The sequence below is a fragment of the Porites lutea genome, chromosome 11 (assembly GCF_958299795.1).
Source record: "Porites lutea chromosome 11, jaPorLute2.1, whole genome shotgun sequence".
Classification (NCBI taxonomy): Eukaryota; Metazoa; Cnidaria; class Anthozoa; order Scleractinia; family Poritidae; genus Porites; species Porites lutea.
The window spans coordinates 22,617,133-22,624,183 of NC_133211.1; the positions used below are offsets into that span (position 1 = coordinate 22,617,133).

The 7,051-nt window shown below is 39.6% G+C and overlaps 1 long non-coding RNA gene across 1 annotated transcript; it reads right to left on the bottom strand.

The window, feature by feature from the left end:
* Positions 1 to 4,184: 4,184 nt before the first annotated feature.
* On the bottom strand, positions 4,185 to 4,559 carry LOC140951617 (uncharacterized). The gene is made up of 2 exons (XR_012167309.1): positions 4,497 to 4,559; positions 4,185 to 4,411 (listed from the first exon to the last, which is right to left on the bottom strand). It is a non-coding gene; the product is annotated as an uncharacterized lncRNA (long non-coding RNA).
* Positions 4,560 to 7,051: the final 2,492 nt, after the last annotated feature.

A 7,051-nucleotide genomic window follows, 5' to 3' on the forward strand; every position in this document is an offset into this window, starting at 1 on the left:
AATGTTTCGTATACGAGATATCCGAAGAAATGTTTTACCCAAATGGAGACGCCATGCTAGTGCTCACCTGGATGAGCTCCAACATGGCGGACGGAAACCAACATGCACAGAAACATCTCTTACCGAGTTTTGCTACAAAAACGTGAATTTATTCTTCGAGAAACTCATAAACATTAAAGTAATTCTTTTTCTAATACATGAACTGTTTAGATAGCAAAATTTCCTGAAATAAGTCATTTTTTTAACCTAGTGACAGCTCTCTTGGCCGTTACGGTAAATGTCGCGCCACGCTAAAGCTTAGAAATTCAAGCGTACTCCATCACAAAAGCAAGAACCATTTTGAACCGAAAATTTGTATGAAAATTTGTTTTCAGCTGCTCTAATGCATCGTGAAAGTAAAATCTCAGTGGGATCGATAGTTTTTTAGTTTGAATTTTTGTGACGTCATGTGAAAACAATTGGCGGGATGCAGGATTTGGCTATTTTTTGTGGTGATACTCGGGATTCCAGCCAAAGAAAGGAGCGAGAAGCGGGAATTTTGATAACAAGCGGGAGCGGATTTCCTATTTTTATTGGGCTGGGATGCGGGAATCGTAAGGGAACTGAGTAGCGGGACATGAAGCCTGTCAAATTTATCCATTATCACCTTTGCATGTGGTATATGTAGTCTTTGTGCGGAAATTTTATGCCGGTACTTCGCACCTTTATGTGCGGATTTAAGAAGGGAAGAAAATAATGAGATTTGAAACTGGAATTAGTGCAAGTAGCAGTGCAAAAGAAGAAAACATCGAGGACCATTAAAGTCCAAGAAGGGTGGAAAAGCATACTTTCTGCTTGGGGGGGGGTTGTCTGCATTTGGTTGTGCTGTTCGATATCATGGCAGGTTTATGTTTCCATAATTTTCTCAGTCTGTGTTCATTACAGTTTCCATGACCCGTAGTCAGCGTAGGAAATTGGCTTCATCGCCTCATGGAACCTTGAAGTAAACAAATCCATCTACCCAACTCAACTGGCTGCTTTCCAAAGAGCCAGGATTCAGATCGAAGTAAACCGTTCTTTTTTGTACGGATGCGCGGACGAAAAAAAATATTGAGCAAAACAGAAAATAAAGTTACAGTCGTTAAAGGTGTAAAGTCAAGAACCCTAAAGCTGCCTATTGCAAGAAGGTGGGAATTATATAACGTATATTTCAGTAACTTGGGAAGCAACAAAATCGTAAAAAAACCTTGGTCGGGATCGGGATTCGGACGTACAAAGGGACGGGACAGCGGGATTGCGGGATTAAGAAAAAAAAAACAGGTTGGAAGGGGGGATTTCAGAACCCTAACCAGGTGGACCCTCAACGACGGTTTCCTCCTAAATGCATTGAAAAGTCTTTTTAGCGGGATATCCAGAGTACTTTTGGATCTCTAGAAATGCATTCTAAGCGGCGCTATAAAAATTTGCTGTCATCCTAGGGGAACTTGAGTGTTTTCCAAATTACAAGGGCTTCCGTGTTATTTTCCCGAATATTTAAGATCTGATTGGAAATTTTCTACGAAAATTGTACCTAATTATAAATGGAACGCTCATCTAGAAATGTTTAGCCGTTCTCAAGTACAGTAATTGGAAATTCTAGGCAATATTTGTTTCTCCGAACAGATATAAAAAGAAAACAGTCGTAAGGTGCCCCTGAAGGTCATCTCGCATTGAAGTCCATTAATTTAGTGATTATTATAAATTTGAAAACTATTGAGTGTCCCCATGAGCCGTTATAGCTCTTGATGTCCCCAGGAGCCGATTACTCGGCTCCTGCTGTCCCCGATGAGAAGTTTTAAGTAACTAATTTGAATTAGTTAACTTAAAAACTCGCCTTCTCATCGGGGGCCTCAATTAGATCTTCAACCATGACAGACGCCACTGGAACATTCCCATATAGGTCAAATAAGGAATTCAGTTAAAAAGTCATTTGTGCCATTAGAATTAAGTTTTCCTACCTCTCTCCTCGCGAGTGTCCTCTCTAGCGATGCGCTCTCTTTTCTAGTTCTAACCCGCATGCCACGTAGGTTACGGCTTTCTGATGATTACCTAGTTTTGCTATGTACGAATTTAACAGACCTTTACATTTCTCGAAGCAAAGTCATTTTCTGATAAACAAGTCTCTTAAGTACCCTGTAACTGGCTCTGCAGATACTCGAGCCGTCCTCTAATCAAGATATTAGTCCGATCCAGGAACACCCCATAAGGAGCCCATAAGTTATGGGTTCATGATCGATCTTATCCTCCTGAGGAATTTCCGTTTCTATTTCCTTCTTGTTTCTGTTTTTCAAATTCCACGCATCTGGCGCGACATTGCTACTGGCAAGAATTACTTTTCACTAAAATCATTCATCTGTGCGACCTGCCTGAGAAATTAATAAGCAATATGAAATTTTACTTTTCAATTTACAAACAGAAAAGGCGTTTTGCCATATCATATTCTTAAATTGCCGACTTGTAGCTGCATGCTATCTGGGTGCCTTTTACTTTGACTCAGTGCCTGAAGTGTGAGATTGAACCACGGTGAGCCAGATGAAGATGGAAGGTTCGTGTGTGCCAGCCAAAATACTTTGCAAACAGTTGCGGTTTTAACAAAGAAACAGAAGCTACTTATGGTTAACTTTAAATTTTACGTGGACCGCAAATTTGCAATTTCCCATAAGTAAGACGAGACCTGGCAAGATTCAAGGTTAGAGTTCAAGAGGGATAAGCGAAGGTCTATGAACGCGTAAGCCTTTTTACCATTACTGAAGACTATGAAAGACTCACTAATTTTCCTAATTTATTCTCACTCTGATCCACGCGGAATATTTCAATCATATTCAATAAATCCTCCCATTATGGAACTGGCATGGTTTATGATCTTAAAACTTGCCTCTTAAAAAAGTTAGCATTGAACCTCATAGGATATGATAACCTTGAGCAGTGTTCTTTTCTTAGCTATATATATATATATATATATATATACTTTGCTAGCAAAACAGTAATTTTTTAGCCGCTTCACGGAAGATAAGTTTTTCCTAAATCTTCCAGGATTTCACCCAAACCTTTGCACCCTTTGTTCACCCCCTGTTTTCATAGGCTCACAATTATTAATGCTTCGTCAAGTCGAATCAACTGTCACTCGTCTTGTTTTTGTACCTCAAAGTCAAATTTGAAACACCCTTTGTTCTTCAATGAGTGAACGGTAGTTTTTTTTGGGCCGAACTATTTAACTTGGGAAAATTGACCAAGTATGAAGAGATACATTCTTTTTATTTCCGGCCATAGAGGATTTCAGCACAGAGATCGAGGGTCTATTTGAAAAGCTAAAAATAAAACGCACGGTTGAGGAGCCCGGGTTTGGCGAATCATTTCGAGCCCTAACGGGTAGTGTGTGGAAAACGTGATTATGGTCATGAACTGACTCCCGAAATTTTTAGTACGTACGCAGAGGCTTAGAACATAGGCAAAAAATAAATACGGCTGGAGCCTTTCTTCATAAGCGACCACCCAAAATGCGAAGACTTAATTTAGTAGCGGGCCTACGGGCGGGTGGTCGCTTACGAGAGCTGATCCACAGAGAAGAGCTGGAAGAAAATTTATAGCATGCAAGTTCTAGGTTAAATATCTGTATTGCTAAACAAAAGACTAAAAGTTCTTCCGTACTCTGCGTAGTGTAAGTTAGTTTATCGATAGTGTAGGACATTTAGCGAACGTGCAGATCAGGGGGGGGGAAGAGACGAGGTCTGGGACCGAGAAACGATGTTCTCACAACTTGCAAAGCGGTCACCCCGCGTGGTGGTCAGCGGAAAATTGCAGTACTTTTCCCACAGTAAATATTTTTAGACTTTTTAGAAGCAAGAAGCGACCGGCAGAGGAAATCAGAAATGCTTACTGAAAAAATAAAAATTGAAAAAAATTATATCATGCATCTTTGTTTTTCTTTCATATCGTATTTGTCTTTCGGTACTGAAATTGTGGGGGAAACCGTGTTAGATCTTAACCAACAACAATGCGCTCGATCGATTTATAGGTTACATCGTTTTTGCCGGGTAAGGATAACTTGATGCTGATAAAAATTACTGGAGAAAGTGTCAAATTTATCGGAAGCAAGTAATTCAGAGAGCTTTATAAATATGAGCTTACAGCTCTACAATCATAACTGAATAAACATTCACACTTCATAACATTTCACTTCGTTTATTACGATCAGTCAACACCTTGAATCCAAAGTTAAAATTCAAAACGATCCTAATAAACAAATCACAACTACTACTGAAAGCTCTGTACCTTGAAGCGACTTTAACTTTCCTAAGGTTTGCAGCAAAACACTGCTTGATAGCTCAACTCTAGCTCTTCGGCGGTTCTTATCAGCTGTACGGATCGAGCTATATGTTGCATATTCCAAACTCTGCAGAGGGAAATTGTTTAACAGAAAAAGAAAACTACACACTATGCCTGAAAAGCGACATATAATCAATAAATTTGCGAATTACCAAAATATAATCGTGAGAAACAGTCCCGCCTTCGATCGCCATGTTTTTGTTTCTTCTCAAGACCGTTGATCTATAGATTTTGACGTAATGCGCATGATCACTACACAAATCCGCTGGCAAGACCTTTGCTGATCGCTTTGCAAGTTGTGAGAACATCGTTTGGATTTCATTTAAGAGAATGTATGGGAAGTAGCTTACCCCCCCCTGGTGCAGATCAAACCATGCGCTAAGTGGTCGCTTCTGGTAGATCACTTTGATTTTAAAGATACAATCGATGGCAAGTTGTAAAATTGTAAAATTGTCAGCCAAAAAAGTGGTCGCGGTCGCGTACGAGAAGTGGTCATTTACAAGAGGTAGTCGCACATGTAGATTCGACATTGACAAAGAAACAGTTTCGCTTTAATAAAAAAAAAAAAACTCTCGTGACAGAACCTCTTCAAAGGGCTAGCTGCGGTTTTATGCTTTGCCTTTTTGTAGTGAGGATGAACGCCCTGGGTCACGTGCCGAGCAGGTGCGGTGAAGTCATGACAGGACACTGGAACTGACTTGAACCACTTAAAAATTTGCTTAAATCTCTGTAAAATGGCTAGATTTCCTTTGTAAATTACGAACTCTGAAAATGAGCACATTCACAGAGATTTTTTTATGCATGTCCTCTTGGACACACTAATGATATACATAAAAGTTTTAGGAAAATTTGGAGGATTGATTGCCTAACAAGATGTAGGATGTAATGAAAAATTCACCTTTTTGACTAGAGTGATGGAAATATTTCACAAAGTGAGATGAATCACAATTTGCTATTCGTCCTTGGCTCCCCTCTACTTCATACTTCCTGCTACCGAGCGAGCAGGATTTGATCAGAATAAGGCCCGTGCTACTACCGTACCGACCTCAATTGATCGAATTAAATTCGACTTTAGCACGGCAGTAGCACGACGTTTGAAACCCAGTCGTGCTACTGCCGTGTAGGACTGCAAGCCTTGCCCTGCTACACGGCAGTAGCTCGACTTGGTTTCAAACGTCCCGCTACTGCCGTGCCAAACTCAATTCATAAATTATAAATACATTGGAATACATTTAAAAGTTTGCCAAACCGTTTCTTTATTTTTGTGTTTTGTTTTCGGCAAGAGCCGTTCTATTCGACTGAATTAAATTCGACGTCTGAAACCAACTCGTGCTAATGTCGTGCTGCAGTCGAGCTACAGTCGAGCCAGCTTAGCACGGCAGTAGCGCGACGTTTGAAACACGGCCCGTAGGCACACTAAAGCCGTTTCACGAGAACATATTTACAAGCTGTCGCAATCTCGTGGGCCACTTGGGACACAAGCGAGACTACACAGCTAACAAAACAAACAGGTACAGGATAATAACCCAAGTATTATATCGCCGAAACGACAGGAAAGGTGCGTGGGGCTCTTGGCTAACTTTCATTTTCGCCGATTTCACTTATCTACGCGGGAAATTGCGGAAAACCGAAAAAAACCTTTATCAGGATCTATATCTCTTGCGTAAAACTCGCCAGCTAGTTGATAAAAATCGAACTTTTTTTCTGTAACATGACATTACGGATGGCTAAAGTATCTTTAATCTAGTAAACGTATCGTCCATTTGCAACTGCGTACAATACATGCACTGGTAGTCTTCTCAGTATAAAAACCGCACTGTAAAATGCCCTCATTGGAAATACGTTTTATATGAGCAGGGACTATATAAAGTATAGTCACCCGCGAAAAACTGTAGTTAGCCTTACCTGTATTGATAGAACAAATCCTTACTGAATTTCCAATCGCAGAATAACACCGTGTTTCTAGGATATAATTAAGCTGTGAAAACAGTCCTTTGTGTAGATGTACTGCGCCGAAGGTGCGAATACATGAACTGCTGAATACTGAACTGATGTAATACTTATATCAAATGAGTCTTTTCATGTAGTTGGCAGATATCCTGATTGTCAAAGTAATCAATTCAATAACAAATGAAAATAAAGAGTAATAAAACCATGTTGTAGTCTTTTCCTCTCTAGTTGCGTAGCTTACAATTTCCATCTTTTTAATTATCCTGTTCATCAGTGTGCTTTAAAAATATTGAATATGCATGGCCAAACTTGGTACTAAAAAAAATAAAGCTTATGATGAGTTTTGGCGTCGTAGAGCCGTAAGGACATTTTAGTTGTTTATTTCGCTATATAACTTGGTGGAAGAAGATTTAAATCAATCTCACCTTTCGATTAGCTCCGCTTTGCAAATGTGGCTTTCACAATGCCACCTTTCCTCAGATCGAAAGCGCATGTTTTACTTCAGAGGAAAGGAAAAAAAACTGTTTTTCTGATTTTCAAAAAATATAAGGCAGCAATATGCATTATACTTAGAAAAAAATATAGTAGTATAATCTATAGCGCGGCATCGGTAACAAAATCCTTTTCCGAAGACATAAAACGCAAGACAACGAGAAATGTAACTCAAGAGGAAGCAATCAAGAAGTGTCGAGTGTTGCCTCTTGTTTTAATTAATGGCTTACCATGTAATTCAGGTTACTTCTGAAACTGAAAAATT